The 21,100-nt window shown below is 46.8% G+C and overlaps 1 long non-coding RNA gene and 1 other non-coding gene across 2 annotated transcripts in view; both read right to left on the bottom strand.

Moving 5' to 3' along the window:
* LOC138529514 (uncharacterized) overlaps window positions 1–21,100 on the bottom strand; it is a 420,126-nt gene that overhangs the window by 172,818 nt on the left and 226,208 nt on the right. The window lies entirely within an intron of this gene.
* On the bottom strand, window positions 1,451–1,523 carry TRNAV-CAC (transfer RNA valine (anticodon CAC)). The gene has a single exon. It is a non-coding gene; the product is annotated as a tRNA-Val (tRNA).

The raw sequence follows: 21,100 nt of genomic DNA, 5'->3' as shown, positions 1-21,100 counted from the left end.
AGAGTGTTTCTCTGCACTGGAACAGCCTGGTGTGCCGCACAGGGCATTCAACAACCTAGTCCGCCCAGGGAAGGCTCTTTTTAGATTCTTCTTACATTATAACAACTTTAATATAAAAAGGACAACGCATCTTACTGTTGATATATGCAGCACATTTATGCAATCATATAAATAGCCCACACAGGGATGGCGGCGCCAGGGCTTTTCAAAAATTTCAAATGGAATGGGTCTCGGGCCTCGCGCCTCAGGGATTCTCCAGGCACCTGTCGCCATATTTCTAGTCAGCAGTCTAATAACACAGTAATATATTCCTTTATGAATTACTTACGCTCTGGAGCTTACAGTGTGCGCTTTGCAGCGCTCGCCTTACACACTGCGTTTGCTGGAGCTTGTCTGGCCGTCACTTCCATTGGGAAAACAGAAGTGTTATCACCTCGTTGCCTTTCAACACTGTTTCCTCCACGTCAATCACTTGCTTACAAAGAAGGATTCAAAGCCCTATTTGTAGCTATTCAGCAACCATTCAGTGTTTCAGCTCCCTGTTGGCTCGCCATCTCGTGATAATTGGCTTCTATTAACCTTATTGTTATCTCTTTTATTATGTAGGCCACCCATGGGTGCCTCAGACTGCTTTCCCCCCTAAGCAGGGGGGGGGCAACCATCATGTGGAAATGGGCCCCCACATATCTTCAGCCGGGCCTGAGTGCACAAGTTATAGAATTCTAAATGCACAAATACTGTACTATACACTACGGTGCCTCATCTCACCTGGAGATGTGGAGTGAGGAGCACATATGGAGCAAACTCAGTCTTTTCTAAACAGAGCCCAGAGCAACAGCCCATAACATGGTCGTAATTTAAGCAATCCTCCAACATGACATCATCATGTTAATGGGGAACTAACACAATGTTCCAGCATCTCCTGGATTCTGTGGTTGGTCTGAATACAGGCAAGCTTCATGGAGGCTCATGTGCGTGTGATGGTGAAGTGCGTATGTTCCAGGGCTTCAAGCTCTGCTCAATGCCCCCTCTCCTCCCACCCCCGTGCCTCGTGTACTCACTCTCTGTAACAAACTATTTGCTAAACTATAGCAGCAATAGAAAGGGTCTCCAGATTGAGTTTTTCTGATGGTGGGGAGGGGTGTAATAGTCCATCATAGATGTTGAGAAATCCACGGGCCCAATGCTATGCAGAATGTGTTCATTACCTTGCTGGAGCTGCCTTATGTAACTGTTCCCAAGGTAAAATGGTTACATCTCTGGATTTCGAAGACAGTAATCCGAGTGCAAATTAACTTTAGCCTCCCATGTTCATTAACCGATACAATTACTTTACAATAGTTTGATATACACTCATTTCATAATCCCTCAAAGGTGTTTTTAAAAATATTGCTGTTTCATATGACACTGAATACGAAACGAAATCGGATTAGTTTTTCCTCTAAAAACTTGTTTCCGCCCGGTTTCGAACCGGGGACCTTTCGCGTGTGAGGCGAACGTGATAACCACTACACTACGGAAACCTTCATGCTTTTTTTGCAGCATCGCTGGCTCATGATGGGTATAGTGCATGAAAAGGTTAATGGTTGTATTGGGTTTGATTTGCAAATGTGTCTTTCACTGGGATTTGCCAGTTGAGAAACAGTTTTGTAACTCAAGACCTTTTCTCAGTAATATGTCAGCCTGGCTCTTGGCTTGGGATTTCTTCACAGCTGTACTATAGCAACTGCAATCCTTTAAAAGCCTGTCTCTGGAAATGCCTCTCCCATGGAATGTTCGTGCCTCTTTCCTCCAGGCACAACTGAAGTGAATCACTTGTCCTGTTCACTTGCAAAGGGGACATTTTCCCATAAAATCTATCTGCTTGCTCTGGTGTTTGACTGTGTTTAATCATTAACTACTTCGAAAAAAATATTGTAAACGAGGAAGATTCTTAAAGTTCATTACTTTATATATATAGGTCACTCCCCTCCCTCCAACAACAGTGAGACCCTTTGCGAGAACCTACCATCAACACATTAATAATTCAGCTCAGTTCCCGCCACCCAGGGCAGTCAGAGCGATGGTTTCACACCGGACTAAACATGCAACCGAGGTCCCTGTAATTCACATTCATGCACAAGTCTTGCTGCCTGCACACTTCTCTTTTGAGGATGTGGAGTAAAGCATGATTTCATTTTGAGTGCCCCAAATTAAAGTTGGACCCTTTGTATGTGTGGACCTGTCCCCAGTGCTGCATCAGCTACCTGAGTCTAGGGCAGTTTCTAGACAACATTGCGTCCAGGGCAAAACACCACAACGCTCCCACTCAACTGCTACCCCACCCAGCACTCTCACAATTAATAAGTAGACAACAACATATACAACAATATTGCAAACGGGAATTCATTTTCAGTATCCCATGTTCATGGGAATTATTATCTAAATGAAGAGAGCGCTGTTGGTGCATCATTTTTCCCAAAACATTGCTCTAAATGGAAAGTGTAGCAAAAGCCAAGAGCTCTCGTCTGTTAGTGAACACAGCGCCCAGAGGCCGTTCCAGCGGAAGAAAGGAAGAGGGGTGTAAGAAAGGGAAAGAGTTAGCCAGTGGTAAAAGGGGGAATTTCCAGTTATATTAAGTAAGGTTAGGTCACAACGACCGCCTCGAAGATTCCTCAAAGCGCTATCGGGGAAGACAACGGAAGTAGGTAGGCTATGAGGTGAAGCACTCATGTTGCCATGTCATGTCTACAGCGACCCAAAGTATAACCACACCTGCCAAATGATCTGAGTACATGAACATTTAATGGCAAAATCTGCCATATCTGCGCCATAATTGTGTACCGTTTAATTTTCTTAAACCAATTCACAATAAATAAATCAACACAATTTTCCATATAGTTTGAGTACCTGAATATAGGATGGCAATATCTAGAAAATGGCATTACTCTTAGGCATGTGATGCCACTAGCTTCCTAATGGTACGAGTACCCGGGCATATTGATACGTTCTGGCAAATTGTTGCAGGCCGGATGGATATGCTCAATTCAGGAAAGGGACAGTCCCATGCGACAAGTTCGAACAACTGGGCCCTTCATCCTTTTGCAGGCGATGAATCAAATGTGTAATAGCACTGCCTACTGCAGAGCTTAGAAGCAGTCCATCTACATGAAGCACTACAAAAATAACCACAAATGTAGTATATAGTGCAAGTACAAGGCCAGCATATTAAATACCTGGTAAACTGTGTGACTTGCAATTGCAACACTAGGCAAATTGTGAAGGTACTTGGTCATGTGATCTCAATACCTACAGTAGCAAAAAAAGAAACCATTTTAGTACACGTCAAAATTGCTGGCTTTGCTTGTTTTCTACCTTTGCAAATACATTTCTTTCACAATAAATACCACACAGGGAAGAAATTGGTATTGGATGCAAGAAACAACAAATAAAGGCAGTTGTTCCCTGAAAGTCTAAACTATTACAATCCCATTTTTCCCAACAGCTGGTCCTTTATCTTAAAGGGCAGCAAGAAACATAATTGGTAACAACATTGCTTTTTCCCCCCACTTTCTCAAAGTTTTTCTTACCTCACTGTCAGCTAGTGTCAGTCCAGAAAGAGTACACACTCCCTCGAACGAAAGGCACTATACTTTGTTGGCCAAAGACCAACCACCTCATGTGTTTAGTAATAGAAAGGTGTAGCAAAAGCTTAACAATGGTGCGGCCATTTTAAGGTGACTGAAATCGCCATTTTGTTTTCTTCTTGTTTTCTCTAACATTGCCTTTTTGCCTCATGTAAAACTGCTTTGCTGAAATATTATTCTGCTTCACTAGTGCACAATGCGAGGCCGCGAGTGGCATGTTAAAACAAAACGCAGTAACCCAGACAGAAATGCCCGGTCCCCTCCCTCGCATATCCTTGGAGAGTGAGCAGCAAGGCATTCTAATCAGTAGAGCAGGTGCCAGCTAGTCTCAGTAAGCACAGTAGAAATGCTAGAGCGAACATTAAATGACTTGAATTATGCTCCTCTTTGTGGCCCCCCTTTCAAGTTGACCCCCAGTACACAAATAGAAATTAGGAGATAGCAAGGCCTGGAATGTGTCCCTCCCTACGCACAGCTTTCTTGCAGAAAAAGAAGCATTGTGTTCTTTCAAACAAAGACTTATGTCTGTGGGCTTACAAAATTGCAACCTGTTACCAAATGAATGTTTGAAGGTGCCATACTCGTCACCATTGTCAATCATCGTGCCTAGTTCAAAGGAAATGCAATAGGGGCGGTATAAGTTGTGACACTACTGATTACTAGATGCTTGTTTTGTATATATGTAACTGTTGTACGAATTTCGCTCTCTTGCGTCCCCCGAGGTCTGGTAGCGACACGTTGCGGGGCGTGGGACTAGTTGGCCAACTGAGACTATTTACTTTGCAATAAACCCTAGATTTTGGGAATACAACCTCGTGTCTGGCGCATCAGTTTGTGTGTGGTGATTGTGCCTTTTTTCCACAAACGAGGGTCCCTCAGGGGCCCTTTCAAGATGGCGCCCGAATAGGGACCCTCCCCCACTTGTTCCATCATGTACGTTGTAAGATAAGGAAGGCGGAGAGAACAGCGAGGACAGGACGATCGAGCCGGTATCAAGAGGTGTTCGGGACGCCCCTGCGAAAGCGATGAGAGATTCCTTTGCAGATCTGCACACAACTGATCCCTGATCGACGTGCCCGGCCAGAGAACAAGAAGGCGAGGGTCCCAAAACGAGGCAGAGTGAGCCAAGATACGCAGAGACAACGTCATTGGTTGCGTCAGAATACGGACGAATTGTGTCTTGAAAAGACAACTTGATTGATCAGGTGAGTCATGCCCCGATTCAAAAGTGATCCTGATATTGGTTGAGAGTTGATTTTGCAAAATCAAACACCCAGTGTAAGTTTGATTAGCCAAGGGTAAGGTTAAAACATGCCTGGGGCATTGTCCAACCTAGCAGGATTTTTCCGCTGCGGCGGGCAATCTTTAGAAACTGGCCAGGTCGCGCCACCAGTGGGAACGCCGGTGTATGAGATGTATATGAAGTATGGTGTGGGAGCGATAATGTTTTGTGAGATTTGCCATAAGCAAACCAGAAAGCAGGAAGATCTTCAGTGGCCGAGTCATGGGAGATTTGAGGTGACGAGAATAGAGAATTTGGAGAAGGTGTTGATGAAAAAGAAAACACGCCCTGCAGTAGTTGATATCCTTAGGGACTGGAGAAGGGAAGCAATGCTTCGCTGGAAGAGTAGAGAAAAACATGCGCGCAGGCATAAGTCGAAAGCAGAGAGAGCGAAAGAAAAGGAAGAGGAGGAGTGGAATGATAGTTTGAGAAAGTCAAATAGACGCGAGCAATTGAGCATAGAAAAGATATACCCACAACGGGAGTTGCATTCATCAGACGAATTAATAGATAAAATATTGACAGACACAAAGCAAGGTCCAAGAAGAGATATTAAAACGATCGCGTTAGTGGCTAGTACTCAACCCCCTCCTGTTGCTCAGCCCCTCCCAACTGACCAAACACCAGCACAGCCACACACTGCACAAACAGCGCCTCCCATTAGCCAGTCAGCGCCGTAACAGTCACCTCCCGGTCCTGCTGTACCATCTGCACCTCCCTCCCTAGAGATTGGTTCTGTCCCATCTACCCCTCCCGTAATTGAACTTGTTGAAACAGAAGAAGGGGCTGAACAAAGGGGATGTACGAGAGTAACTCATAATGCGATTATCAAGGAGAGGAAGCGAGAGTTGCAAGAACAGGCTGAAATGTATATAGATGGGAATGATGAGCATCAGCGATGGCTTCAATATTCGACTTCAGGAGGAGCAACGAAAGACAGGTAGTGTTGGAATGCATGGGGGAATATTTAATGGCGAGATGGAAACAGTTAATTGGTAAGCTGCCTCCGCAACGACTGTTGGATTTGAATGCATTGGCACGTTGTAGAGGGAGGGATGATGAGATGAGGGAACATGTAGACCGACTTTTTGAACTCAAGAATGAACTTGATAATGAATATGCTGAAATGTTTGCCACACCTGGGTATAGGAGTAGAGACATTAGGAGAGATAGAACTGAAGCGGTAGAGCCCTATATACAGCGGCGATATTTGTCGTCGTCAAGACAGACAGGCGACCGACTAAAAGTTTGTATACGAGAGGCATTGAAATGGATTTCAGATCCTAGTATTCCCACAATGGAGATATATGAGATATGTAATGAATACCCCTTGCCAATGAGAATAGAAGCATTACGAACAATGGTTGAGGTGCTACTTCAGCAGGTAGCGGGACACAATAGAGGTAGAGGAAACACCCAGGGCAGAGGTAATTCGAACATGCATGGAGGGCCCCTGGGACTGAATCAATGCGCATATTGCAGAGAGGAAGGTCACTGGCGAGCGCAATGTCCACACTTGCAAAATAGAAATGGGTACGACCAGAGAAGACAGCATAGAGTGCATCCAGAAGCAAATGGGCATAACAGAAATAACATGCAGCAACACCAAAATAGTCAAGGGAATGGTGCCCAAAATCAGAATCAAACCTCTACTCAAAATCAGAGCCAGCACAACATGCAAAATTGGAATAGAGAAAGGGGCGGGAACATTTTTGATACTCATGCGAATGCGTACTATAATAACAGCAGCGATTACACATCAGATGATGTGTTGTTTCCCCAATAGGACAGCCCAAGACAGTGGTTGGAACCGGTGTCTATTCCCATGAATCAGAAAGGACCCTACATAGAAATGAAAATCTGGGATAGTGAGCACAGATTCCTCGTGGATACGGGAGCACAAAAGTGTTCGATAGACCATCACTTGGTTCCAGAAATACCACTGTCAGGGCAGAGAAATATTTCAGTAGGGTTTGCAGGTACCCCAGTGATTAATCCAGTGTCCCAACCAGGAGCAGTAACATTAGGCCCATTCACTGAATACTGTCCATTCCTTTTAACAGAGAACTGTGGGGAGAATCTTTTGGGATTAAATTTATTGAAAAAATTGAGTGCAGTGATTCACTGTAAACCAGATGGAGTATTTCTGACCATTTCACCACAGAATGTACCGGTATCCGAATTTGTGTCTAAAACTTTGCCAGGCGAATTGAGTGAGGTGCCAACTTGTATTTGGGCTATAAATGACAATGATGTTGGATGTTTGAAGATAGCACCAGTGAAAATTGCTTTGATAGAAGGAGTAACGTTACAGCGTATTCCGCAATATAAAATATCGGTAGAAGGAGAGAAAGGATTAAAAAGTATTGTTTCTGATTTGGTAAAATTGGGGGCGATTGAAGAGATTACAGGCAGTACATGTCCCATTCTTCCGGTGTGTAAGAAAGGAGGTAATGAGGTACCGTACCGTTTTATAATTAATCTGCGTGCATTAAACAAGGTGGTAGATCTTCAATTCCCGTTGGTCCCAGACGTTACCACGATTTTGATAATGATTCCCGCCTCAGCGGAGTATTTTAGTGTTATTGACTTGAAGAATGCGTTCTTTAGCATTCCAGTGCACAAGGAAAGCAGGTACCTGTTCGCCTTCACGTTAGGAGTACGATCATTTACATTCCTGCGCATTCCACAAGGCTACACAGAAAGTCTGAGTATTTACAGTAGAGCATTGAAAGAACAACTAGGCATGCTAGAGTTGCCAGCAGGTTGTGTATTGTTACAATATATGGATGATTTGTTGATCGCTGCCGATACAGAAGAGATTTGTAAAGAGTACTGTTTTACTATTAACACACTTAGCAGCACATGGCCACAAAGCGAGTTTAAAGAAGTACCAATATTCGCGAAAGGAGGTGACTTATTTGGGTTACCTAATTTCGAAAGAAGGGAGAAGACAGACACCAGAGAGAATAGAAAGCATTTCTGGTATGCCTATCCGAAAAACTCAGAAAGGAGTCAGAGCTCTAATAGGCATGGCTTCCTATTCTTGGCAGTGGATTGTGAATTTTGCCTTGATTGTGAAGCCAATGGTGCAGTTGATAAAGAAGGATGTTGTGATGCCTTTGCGGTGGAATGAAGAATGTCAGAGAGCATTTGAGGTGCTCAAAACTGCGTTGTGTTCTGCTCCAGTTTTGGCACACCAAATTATGAAAACATTTTCACATTGTTTGTACACAAGAGTGAAGGCTCCGCGTTGGCTGTTTTGACACAGGAACAAGGTGGAAGAAATAGGCTGTGCGGCTATTTTTCTTCTGGACTGGACCCTGTAGCGCGCGCATTACCACGATGTTTGCGAGCTGTTGCAGCGCCTGCTGCGTCAGTGAAACAAATGGAAGGGAGGTATTGGGGCACACCTTAATTTTGATGGTGCCACATGCCATAGATGTTCTACTCAATAGAACGCAGATGCAACACCTCACCTCTGCTAGATTGACTAGATATGAAATAGTCCTCTTTGCGCTACACATCCAAATTATGAGGTGTAGCGCTTTGAATCCTGCTGAATTAATGCCACTGCCCATGGAAAAACTTGATGGAAATTATTCACCTCCCCATGATTGCTTAATGGTTACTGAGGAAGAAACGAAGGGGAGAATTGATTTGACAGATACCCCACAAAAAGAGCCAGATGGAGAGTTATTTTGTGACGGCTCCTGTTTTAAATTGCCGGATGGCACATCAACTCCTGCCTACGCTATCACCACGTTAAAAAGTATTGTGGAGAGCAAAAGAATCCCCTACAACATGGCACAAGCGGCGAAGATAATAGCATTGACCAGAGCTTGTGAGATTTCTGAAAATCTGAGTGTAAACATCTATACTGACAGCCAATACGCCTTTGGCGTGGTTCATAACTTTGGCCGACTCTGGGCTGAGAGAGGTTTCCTAACATCACATGGGGCTAGAATACAGCATGGCCCTTTGGATTGTTGTCTGCACTTACGTGTCCAAAGCACCTGGCAATAGTAAAATGCGAGGTGCATAAAAAAGTAACATGCAAAGTGGGAGAGGGAAACGCATTTGCAGACAGAATTGCGAAACAAACTGCCACTGACCTGAATACCAAAATGTTAACAGTACAGTCAGAGGAAGTGCCCTGAATGATAGAGAATGGAATTGCCACTGTTAAAGATATGCAAATGAAATAAAAGGGTGGCCTGAGGGTTCTGCTGAATTAGATCTGGAGGGTTGCTGGGTAGACAAGAAGAGTAGAAACTGGATGCTGCCCAATTCCTATGTAACTGCAATGGTCACGATGGCCCACAGCCCTACTCATATTTGTGCCAAAAAGATAGTCCAACATTCAGCCACAGTATGGGAGAATGCGCACATAAAGAGAAATGCCGAGAGGTTGGTCCAAATTCTATCACGTGTCTACAACACAATGTGGGGAAGGGAACAGTGACTCCAACAGGCAGTTTTGGCACTCCCTCTATGCCTTTTGAGGTAATCCATTTTGATTTCATAGAGATGGAGAGATGCCAAAACTTGAAGTATGTTCTGGTGGTCATATGTGCATTTAGCAAAGGGGTGGAAGCATATCCATTGAAAGACTGCACTGCCATGAGCACGGCGAAAGTAATGCTAAAGGAATACTTCTCCCGTTTTGGCTTGCCCCGTGTCATATGGTCAGACAACGGTCCACATTTTGTGGGCGCAGTAATATTACAGATTTGTGCAGGTCTCCAGATTGATAAGCGATTCCATTGTTCTAGACACCCCATGTCTGCCGGTCTTATTGAACGCCACAACGGCATCTTGAAATCTAGATGAGCAAGATATGCGCAGGAAACAAGTTAAGCTGGGTAGATGCATTACCGCTAGCGTTACTGTGCATGCGCACATCTGTGCAGCCAAGAACTGGGCTCTTCCCGGACGAAATCGTTATGGGGAGACTAGCGAATGTTTAGTGTGCACCTCAGCCGAAAAGGTTGAGGGAACTCGAATACCCTGTGCTCAGCATTTATTGTAATCTTTTAATTCATATATTGTGTTTGATTCATCAGCAGGTGCAGGAGGCATTGACAATAAGATACACTGGCCCAGGACACGCACTGGAGCCAGGACACTGGGTGCTAATCAAGAATTTTGAGCGAAAGACATCGTTAGCACCCAGATGGCGTGGACCCTATCTGATCCTCCTAACTACGCAGACGGCAATTCGGGTGGATGGGAGGAAGGCGTGGATACATGCGACACACGCCAAGAAGGTCCCATCACTGTCTGGAAAACTGATTGATCGAGAGGACCAGAAAGAGACAGCGGTCCCAGAAATGAAAGAAACGATTGCCAGTTCTTTGCCACAAAATCTGCCTGATCCTGAAACAAAGCCTGAAAAGATTGCTGTAAAAGAGGAAGTGCAAGGAGTGCACCAACATTGTTCAGCAGAATCTGCATCATTGCTGGCAAACACAGAACGTGTACCACTTTGGCGGCCACCCTCTTTCATTGCCCCACAGCCTGAAACGAAAGCTGCATCATCACTGTGACAGCCACCATCATCTGCTATTGCGCCACAGGCTGACTCCGAGCTGGAGTCTGGAAGTGCATCCGCACTGTTCATTGATCACACGATACCAGAAGCAAGGCAATACAATTTGCGGCATAGGAAGAAGGAGTGATCAAACCTGCATTTCTGTTGATCTTTTTGTTGCCTCTGTTTCCTATTCTCGGATGAAGTAGGAACCGGAGGCCTAGAGGAGAGCGCCGTGAGGGTTGTGCAAATCGGACAAGCCCAATAAACGAGGCTCCTCGGTGCTAACATAATACCCATGTGTCCTGAACCCGTGTGAACGAACGGGGCGCACATGGTACGAAGGCAATTGATAACTACTCTGGAGTTCTTTGAGCAATGTGCAGACGCACAGAGATCTTGCCCAGCGTGTAGCAATCCAGGCTGCTAAGAACTGGCAGAACAGACTGTTGACATTTATCGAACTTATTGACATTCCAACGAGTGCAATGACGAGAGACATTCATGACGAAACACTGCAGAAGAAGAAGTACCGTGAGAGAAAAATGCCGGAACCAGCTTTTGCCTCCTCCTGCACCACTGCTGATAATGAATTAAACATAGCGCATAGAAGGGCACAGAAAGGAAATGGTCGAAAAAATTGTATGCTAATTTTAACAATAATTATGTGCGTAATGAGCATAATAGCCCCAGTAACGACAGCACTGGCATTATGGTATTTGGAAGAAATGCACTCATTAGAAATTTTCTTGCCCGTGAGAAACATCTCCACTGCTGCAAGCCCTGTTCATGTAATTACTTACACTGGCCCTCATTACGACCCTGGCGGAAAGTGACTGACCGGACCGCCACAGCGTAAATAGCGTTTCCGCCATTGCACGAAGGAGCAAAGTGCGGCCCATTCCGACCCATCGGGCACGAGCACCACGGCATGGCGGAAGTGCAAAGTCCGCGATGGCGGAAATGACCCCAAAACGGCCCACACCGCCGCCGTACGGCGCCCTAGGTGCAATACCGCCACCCATCACAGCGGACACCGCAGTGTGCGCCTACCGGAAAGTACGGTGACCGGAAATATACGGAAACGGAAGTTAAAACATGGGCCCGGAACGGGAAACATCCCGCCGTACACCTATAAAACCACTAAAACCACACAACCACTAAAATCACTACCCTGAAACACACCCCAACCCGTCATCCACCCTAGCGAAACCAAGAAAAATGGGAAAAGTAGCGAAGAAAGCGTGCGACCGCAAGCGGCAGGTCCACTTCTCCCGTGAGGAACTCACCGTGCTAACAGAGACCCTCCAGGAGAATGCTGCCGTCGTCTTCTGCACGCAAATGACCAGGACGGCACTTGCAAACAAGAAGGCCATATGGGCTCTGGTGGCACAGCGGGTAAGTGCGGTGGGGACCGCACCCCGCACCCCACAGCAATGCCGCAAGCGATGGGACGACCTGCGGATACGCGTCCGCAGCATACTCTCTGCCAACCGCAACATTGCCACAGCCACCGGGGGAGGTCCTGAATCACCCATCAAGTTGACCCCCTGGGAAGAAATCTGTGCCTCCACCATCGGAATGGAGAGCATAGAGGGAGTCGGAGGGATGGAGAAAGGAGTGCAGACATCCGAAGATTCAGGTAGGTGGGCCAAATAAAACAATGCCAAATCCACAAAGTCCATCCATGTGAAGTACCATGCGTCCACATAGTGCAACAGAAACACATGTCCAGGAGAACGTCCACACACATCGGCCTGATAGCGCACGTTAAAACCCACAATAAATACATAAATAATTAAAAACCCCTAAAACACGCACTACACGTGCAGCAGGCACACCCTAACTGCAGGCTGCCAAACAACTGCACCCTCACTCCACACACAAATGAAAGCACCTCCAAGGCCCCGACCCAAATCACCCTCAGGTACCACCCCAATGCATGTGATACAATGCCATTCCAATTCCCACAGACCCATCAATAACCCTCGCCCTCCTTTACTCCACCACAGGGTCCGATCCAAACGACGAGCTTCAGGACACCCCTACCAGCACACATGCAAAGAGGGCCAAGACCAACGGCCAAAGACCCTCCACCTCAGCTGCACGCATCAAGACACGGCAGCAGCACAAATCAGGTGGCAGCACAGAGGAGGGAACATCAACAGGCACCCCAGCAGCCAGCATGCCCACAACACCACCACCACAGGTCCCCCCAACGGATGCCACAGAAGGCACTGCCTCTGGTGGCAGCAGCACCATAGGTGACACCCCATTGATGGCAGCATGCTCCGACACAGAAGACGGGGATGTCGAAGTCAGATCCATCCATGACCTGTCCCAATCCCCCTGTCTGTCCCATCCCTTACAACATGAGGATACCACGCAGGGGCACCCACAAGACGACGACTGGCCATCCCCCACAAGCCCTGTGGCAAGGCAACATGAGGACAACAGCCCCTCTGTGACACCCCCACAAATGGCCATGGCCCAGCAGAGGCAACAGTCCCTCGACCAGTTAATCGTGCAACAGCAGCAACTGGCCACGCTCCTCAAAGACCATGCCGATGAATGTGGGGGCACTAAGGCAGACATAGAAACATCAACTGAGACACTTAGGGCAGAAATGGAGAGAGGTACAGAGACACTAAGGGCACAAATGGAGAGTAGCACCGAGAGCCTGGGAGTCCAAATGGAGAGATGCACCGAGAGCCTGAGGGGGGAACTGCATGCGACGTCCAAGGACGTATGTGCCGAACTTGCCGCAGTGCGCCGTGTGCTCACTGAGCTCTCGCAAACCCTTAGGGACATGCATGGACGTGAGCAGGCAGAGACATCATCCGTTGCAAGTTCCGTCCAGGGCAGCCCCCAACGTAGATCTGGGAGGAACCTGCGCTCCACAGCCAGGGGTGCCCCTGATACCCGCAGAGGGGGCTTGCAATAGCGACTGCCCACTGACAATGAGCATCTTTGGACACTGGTGTTCGGGGGGGAGGTAGGAGGGTGGAGGGGGTGTGTTGGGCTCACTTGGGTGGCGGGTCGATAGGGTGTACAACATGATATCACATATGCCATAAACAGTGCACGATCAACCAATGAGATGTGTGGACATTGATCTTTGTGTACTAGGCCATCATAGGCGTACAGTCCATATTGCGCATGTCCCAGACACACACAGTGCCACGAGTCCCGTGTCCATGTATCAGCCACCAGGCGTGAGTGCTAGAGGCATACATCAATGAGATGCTGACGAATGTCACGGCCCTCCGGTGCCTCGCAGACTCCATGAGGTGCTGCCACATCCCCACCCTCATCATGACCATCATCAGGTGCTTGCAGTTCTGCGTCAGGGGGCATGGGCACATTTCTACGTACGCACATGTTGTGGAGCATGACACATGCCATCACCATCTTTGCAACCTTCTCATGGCGGTACAGGAGTGCCCCGCCAGACCTGCTGAGGCAGCGGAAACGACCCTTCAGTAGGCCGAATGCCTGTTCAATGACTACACGGGTACGTGAGTGGGCATGGTTGTAGTCCTCCTCATGCTGGTCCCGTGGGTTCCGGACTGGTGTGAGGAGCCATCTCTTCAGTGGATATCCAGCATCACCTGTATGTGGACGAGAAACGTATGATGTGGAATGCCATTGCTACGTACGCACACCCCCCCCCTTCCTGCCAGGTCATTGCCGAATCACATACCCCACATTATCATGCATGTAATGAGACTCACCGAGTAGCCAGGATCTGTTCCCTGCGTGTCGCTCCATGTAGCGTGGTATTGTAGAGTTCCTCAAGACCATAGAATCATGGGTTGATCCAGGGAATCTGGCACAACAATGTGTAATGATCCTGTTGGAGTCACACACCATTTGTACATTCAGGGAATGAAATTGTTTTCGGTTGCGGTACTGGGCCTCCATGGCATGTGGGACGACCAATTCCACATGGGTGCAGTCGATGGCACCAATGCAACCCGGTATGCCGGCAAGTGCCTGGAATCCCACTTTTGTGTTGGTAATTTCCTGCTCCGAGCGTGGTAGAGAGATGTAGTCGTCTGCGTGCTGCAGGAGGGCATCGAGCACTTGCAATAGTGTCCGTGAGAACAGTGGCTGAGAAATGCCATGCAACTGTCCGACTGTGTGCTGGTAGGTGCCTGTGGCCAGGAAGTGGAGTACAGACACCACCTTCAGTAGGGGTGGGATGGCGGTTGGGCTATCTATCATGCTGACAAGGTCAGCCTGTGTCATGTCCACAATGGCGGTTATGGTGTCCCGGTCCAAACGGTAGAGGGTGTGGATCTGCTCATCAGTGAGGTTGAACGGATGTGCTCGGAGGCGTGGGATTGCGGGCTGCCTGCGTGGTGGTAGTGGCTGTGCTGGCGGCCCTTGCTGGCCCTGCCTTGGCCTCCTCCTCCTCCTGCGTCTCCTCCGTGCGGCCGGTTGTAGTTGGTGTTCGTCTTCTTTTTGGAGTTGGAGTACTTGCAGTGCTATCAGGTCCCCCAGGGCCAACATGGCGAGTCCTGCCGGTAGCATTTCGGTGTGGTTGTGGGAGGAGACTGGCTGTGCAATTTATGTGTTTTCAGGCTGTATGGCCTCCACCTGTGGTGATTAATTCCACCTGTGCAAACTGCTCTCCCCTTTGGCCGAGCACGTCCCGCGCACAACGCTGCAATTCGGGGAATGGCATCTTGCTATTGCAATCATGTATTTGTACCCGATGGCCGTGTAAGATTGGTTGATATGTTAATTCTGCTGTGGTCCCATTGTTTCACATACTATCTGTGCAGTCGTGAACAGACTTGTGAAGGGTCAGTGGAACGTAGTACTCGAGTAACGGTGGGCCCTCATGCATCACTGTACCGAGTTGCAACGACGGGCGGGGCGTCCCATTTTTGGGTGAAGGCAGTTGCCATTTTCACACACAGCCGCACTCGATGAAATAATTAGTGATTTCAAACGGCCACAGATGCCTCTTCGACGTGATGTTGCAAATGAGGAATTCGAAGGGCGGCGCTTTCGGTTTTCAGCTAGCGGCGAGGAAATGCCCACAGGTCTGACTGCAAATATAACGTACTATTGTTCAATGTCCTTGAGACAGGGGCCATGGCGAGGATGCAATGATTGATATGAATAGTTTGGGATGCGCAATAGCGACGTGGGCGATGAGGCCGGACGTTCCCAAATACATGTTACTTCACTACACTGGAATTACGGGCTGGGGCACTGTGGATTTTGCAGGCTGCATAACGCACAGACTCAATGGATATTTCTAATGTTATGTGAGTAAATATTCAGGCGTTTTAATCCCGGGATGAGGGAATGATGAATGGATGCATGGGCAGGTGATTTGATACAGAGTTTGCCATGTACAGGGCTTCTTGGGATCTATCCGCCTCCCCTACGCTATGTGATGCAGGGCTGCCATAGTGGGACCATCGTCTATCTGGCCTTGTTGAGCCCTCCCTGTCTCGACGCGCCCTCAGACACTTGTGTCCATGCACGTTAACATTCCCATCTGATGGATTCTGTTTTGACAGACGCATGCACAGGTACACTCGTTTGTGATGGTGTTTGCACCTCGATATAGATGGTTATGAGTCGCAAGTGGTTTTGGGGTGGTGATGATCCTTTGGAGTGGGCTAGCATGCATATGGCTGTGGATTTAGTGTGATCATTGAAGTGAGTTGTTCGAATGTAGTTCTGATGGCCATTCTGTTCTTTTTCTTTTCTTTTGGTTGACAGGTATCTCCTCCCCTTTTGCCACTGCCATCTGTATGCCACTCCTGCAGATGGGTTTTACTCCCGACACCTGCTGCTTCGTGTTAATCAGTGGAGCAGCATTACGATCTTATGGGACGATCGCCAATGGGCCACATGCCCTTACGCAGTACTGGTGGCTCGGAGCAACATTTCGGCCTTTCAGCTGGACTAGTGCCTCCCCATTGGGCCGGCCCTGCGGTTCTGTGCGCTTCCATGTTGCCTTTTCGTACGTGAATGTGGCTCTGTGTACCAGGATGGAACAGGGCGTCACACAAGTAGTGGCTGGTCATTTCTTGCGGATGCAGCCCACAATGGTGAAAAGTGTTTTGGAGTTCATAGCCTGATGGCTGTATGGGCTTGGTGATTTTGATGTGCATTAAATTTCTATTCTGATTTGGCCCGTGTAGCATTCTTCTTTGCAAGTGATGTGGCATATGCCTATTTGGGGGGCGATGTATTGTGAGGAGATCTGCATTGGGTTCCAGCTTCGGAGTTTAGTTGCGTGGTACTGTACTGGGCGCGTTTGCCTACGAAGCCCGTGAGGTCAGGGATGGGGGCTGCCAATATGACAGTTTGAATGTTGTCATGCTCAGGGGCGGGGGATTGGGTTTTGTGTAACAGATGCCGGTCAGCCAGGTGGACTGGTGGAATGATGTGATTCTCGGAATATTGCTGGTCACAGGTGCCTGTGTTTGCGTGCGTTTCTTGGTGGGGGACTGTGGTCATGTCCATTGGGATGGCTTCTGTATTCGTGCCATCTGTGCCCTGCAGCTCCCATTGGCCCCTGTTGTGTTTCTTTTGTTCGTTGGCATGCATGGGTGACTTGTACATTTCAATGGTTGCATTGTGACTTCATTGCACCTACGGCGAGTTGTACTTTGTGGCCAGGGAGCGGTGTACAGGCACTCAGTGGGGCCGTTTACGGTTGATTCGCGATGCCGTACTTCTCACCATGGCGGAATGGTACATTCCGCCATGCTTGATGGCGTTAGGTACATGTCCGCTAGGGTCGGAATTGGCGTACCCTTGCGCCATGGTGGTGTTTGCGGTTTGGCATGGCGCGCGCGCGCGTGCTTGGTGCAGTTAGCGTTGGCGTTCACTACGGTGTCGCTAATGGCTTCGTACTTTGCGGTGACGGGTCATAGTCGCACCGAGCGCTATTCGATGGCGGTATTGCATTTCCGCCATCGTTTTCCGAATTCCGCAAGGGTCGTAATGAGGGCCACTCTGTCCCCAATGGAAGAAAGACATAGGGAAGGATATGGAAACAACACATTACTGCAAATAATTAATATGACACATTCAATTTTGAAAGAAATAACTGTTGGGTGTGTGCTCATTTGCCACAACATGGTGGCAAAGGAATAGGTTGGTAGGTGCAGCCACTAACATTAAGTGCTGCATGCAGTGCATCCCTGAATACATTATATTAAGGGAAATGGAATAAAAGTGAAACGGGTCAATTAGATAGCACAAACATGAATGAATTTGAGGAGATAATTATGAGACCTTTAGGTTTCTCCATATTTCATAGAGCACGAATGATAATGCCAAAAGCTACCCCCAAACCAATGCCACAAGATAGATTGTTCGTGCTGGAAAAATCATCTGTAATCATATTTCGAATGAGATCAGAAGGAAATTAAGATGCAGTGCCTCCCTCCTATACGGTAAACTCCAGCCCACGTTCTGTTCCTTTTTGCTTAAAGAAGAAGGGCTCCTATTCAGTAGGGACATTCATGAGATATATGAATACAGTGATTCTTAATAGGGAAGTAGAACCAGTGTATGTAGGTGACCCTGTATATTTTATATGTGGAGAAAAAGCGTATCCCTGGTTGCCTAGAAACTGGGGAGGTACTTGTTATTTGGGACTTTTGTTCCCAGGAGTGTTTCCTTTAAAAACAACAGACATAGCCAAGCTATCTAGATCTAGGCCACGGAGGAGTAATGAAGACGGATTAATAGTAGAAGACGTAGCAAAATCATTTATACCATTTTTGGCCCAAGTAATAAACTCCTATAGTATACGACAACTATCCAGAATCTTAGAAAAAACAATAAATGGAACAACAGATATATTATACAACATGACATTAGAGGAGAAAGGGATTAGGTTAATGACACTACAAAATAGAATGGCCCTTGATGTAATCCTGGTTGATCGTGGCGGTGTTTGCAAAATCGCGGGCTCAGCGGGCTGTGTATTTGTAAATGACTCCTCTCCTACGATTTTTGAAGCGATAAGAAAGCTACATGTCTTGAGCTCTGAACTCCATACCCAAGAAGGGGGTTGGGATATAGGCTCCTGGTTCTGGGAGTTATTATATTTGTGGGGATGGAACCTATTTGCGATCCTAGTAGCAGTACTAGGAATGTTCATGACATGTTGTTGCTGCATACACTGCCAACCTGTAATATGCACTGAAATAAGTGAAGCGTGTGTACATATGATAGAAAAAGAGAGCACTATTAAATCAAATACACATGGTAATGATGAATCAAAAACAGTAAAAGAATTCATGTCAATTGATATTGATGATAATGAAGATGAGACTAGTAGTGTGCAAGATTCAGAATCTGATTTGGATACTTGGTCAAGGGAGGATGCAATGGATGGATGAGGCGTTTGGCATACGGCCAAAACGAGGGTTTTGTCAGTCCAGAAAGAGTAGACACCCCCTCGAACAAAAGGCACTATACTTTGTTGGCCGAACACCAACCGCCTCATGTGTTTAGTAATAGAACGGTGTAGCAAAAGCTTAACCTTGGTGAGGGCATTTTAAGGTGAGTGAAATCGCCATTTTGTTTTCTTCATGTTTTCTCTAACGTTGCCTTTTTGCCTCATGTAAAACTGCTTTGCTGAAATATTATTCTGCTTCACTGGTGCACAATGCGAGGCTGCGAGTGGCATGTTGAAACATAACGCAGTAACCCAGACAGAAATGCCCGGTCCCCTACCTCGCATATCCTTGGAGAGTGAGCAGCAAGGCATTCTAATCAGCACAGCAGGTGCCAGCTAGTCTCGGTAAGCACAGTAGAAATGCTAGAGCGAACATTAAATGACTTGAATTATGCTCCTCTTTGCGGCCCCCCATTTCCTGAGCCCGGTAGAGCCCTGGAGAGCAAGTTGACCCCGAGTACACAAATAGAAATTAGGAGATAGCAAGGCCTGGAATGTGTCCCTCCCTACGCACAGCTTGATTGCAGAAACAGAAGCATCGTGTTCTTTAAAACAAGGACTTATGTCTGTGGGCTTACAAAATTGCAACCTGTTACTAAATGAATGTTTGAAGGTGTCATACTCGTCACCATTGTCAATCATTGTGCCTAGTTCAAAGGAAATGCAATAGGGGCGGTATAAGTTGTGACACTACTTATTACTAGATGCTTGTTTTGTATATATCTAACTGTTGTACGAATTTCGCTCTCTTGCGTCCCCCGAGGTCTGGTAGACACATGTCACGGGGCGTGGGACCAGTTGGCCAACTGAGACTATTTGCTTTGCAATAAACCCTAGATTTTGGGAATACAACCTTGTGTCTGGCGTATCAGTTCGTGTGTGGTGATTGTGCCTTGTTTCCACAAACGGGGGTCCCTCAGGGGCCCCTTCTCTAGGTATGACATTGTGTCTCCATGTCACCTGAACACGTGTTCTCCAGTCCTGGGATTTCATGCAACTGGTCAATGCATTCTGAAAGTTGTAATCCTTTCAGGTTTCAACTGTGTTAACATACAAGAAAACAATGATATTCCAAAGAAACCCCAATGGTGTCCAGATGACATGCAGTCACTCATTTGATAACCTTAAAACATCTCACTAATAAGAAAATAAACAAACCTTGGCAAAACCAACAGTTTTTGCTTCAGGGTTGGCACGGGATAGGCATTTACTAGGCACTGCCATCATTGTTCTACCTAGCCATACAATTGTAACTGCTGGGAAATGGTGTGAGTACCCGAGCAAATAATGCAGTGTATGACAAATGCATATAGACAAGCCTAAACAGTTGGCTTTGACAATGCTTGTTAACAGAACTTTAGGTGCTTGTTTTTAATTGGACTGCAGATGCAAGGACACCCTTACTGCTTACACTTAAACGGCCAAATTCACACTTGGTTAAGACATTTTTGTTACACTAGTAGCACATTTAGAACTGCAATTAAACCATCAACTGTCAGAAGATTGCTTTGAAATATCATTTACAGTCAATATTATGGAGGGGTTAAAAAGCAAGAAAAATCACTTTTACCCACAATGTGATAGTAGAATAGACAATTTCAGCTAAGAAACCACACAGGAACAGCACCAGCTAGAAGTCGTCACTGGAAGGTCATACCGAGATCAGGGGCACATAGCAATGCACTACGGATATGCAAATTGGCTGGAAAGCTTTATTTTTGTTACATGTGTGTAAATTGTGATTGTCTTACATGGCACCATTATTTTATACATATCTATTTCAAACCAAGACTGACAGCACTCAAGGATGTAACAAACACCAAATAACACTGGCAGACCCTTCGCTGAATAAACTCTGACATTCCTACTTGATAGAGCTAGCTCAATGAGATCGCAGTGGGTCTGGTTTTGGGTGGGGAGGGGCAGGAAGTGGGTGGCAATGGCCATAAAGACTAGCATGGCCAGGGGCAGTTGGTGGATGGGTAAATAGCCAAATCTCAACCACAGGGTCTGTGTACTTCCTAACATTGCATTTCTCTTCTTTTTCCACTTCCCTTAAAAATAACTTCAGATTGTTGGATGCAGTTTCAGTGCCACATAATAGCCAAAAAAAACAGTGTGAACTCACTTCTAATCCCATTCAGCAGCTAGGGAATGGAAATCCCAGAACCCTGTGTATGTAGAAATATGTAGTGGAAAATGTACACCACAGG

The sequence above is a fragment of the Ambystoma mexicanum genome (assembly GCF_040938575.1).
Source record: "Ambystoma mexicanum isolate Mex_15411 chromosome 12 unlocalized genomic scaffold, UKY_AmexF1_1 Mex_chr12_unloc.1, whole genome shotgun sequence".
NCBI classification, from domain to species: Eukaryota; Metazoa; Chordata; class Amphibia; order Caudata; family Ambystomatidae; genus Ambystoma; species Ambystoma mexicanum.
This window is presented reverse-complemented; position numbering and strand designations above follow the sequence as displayed.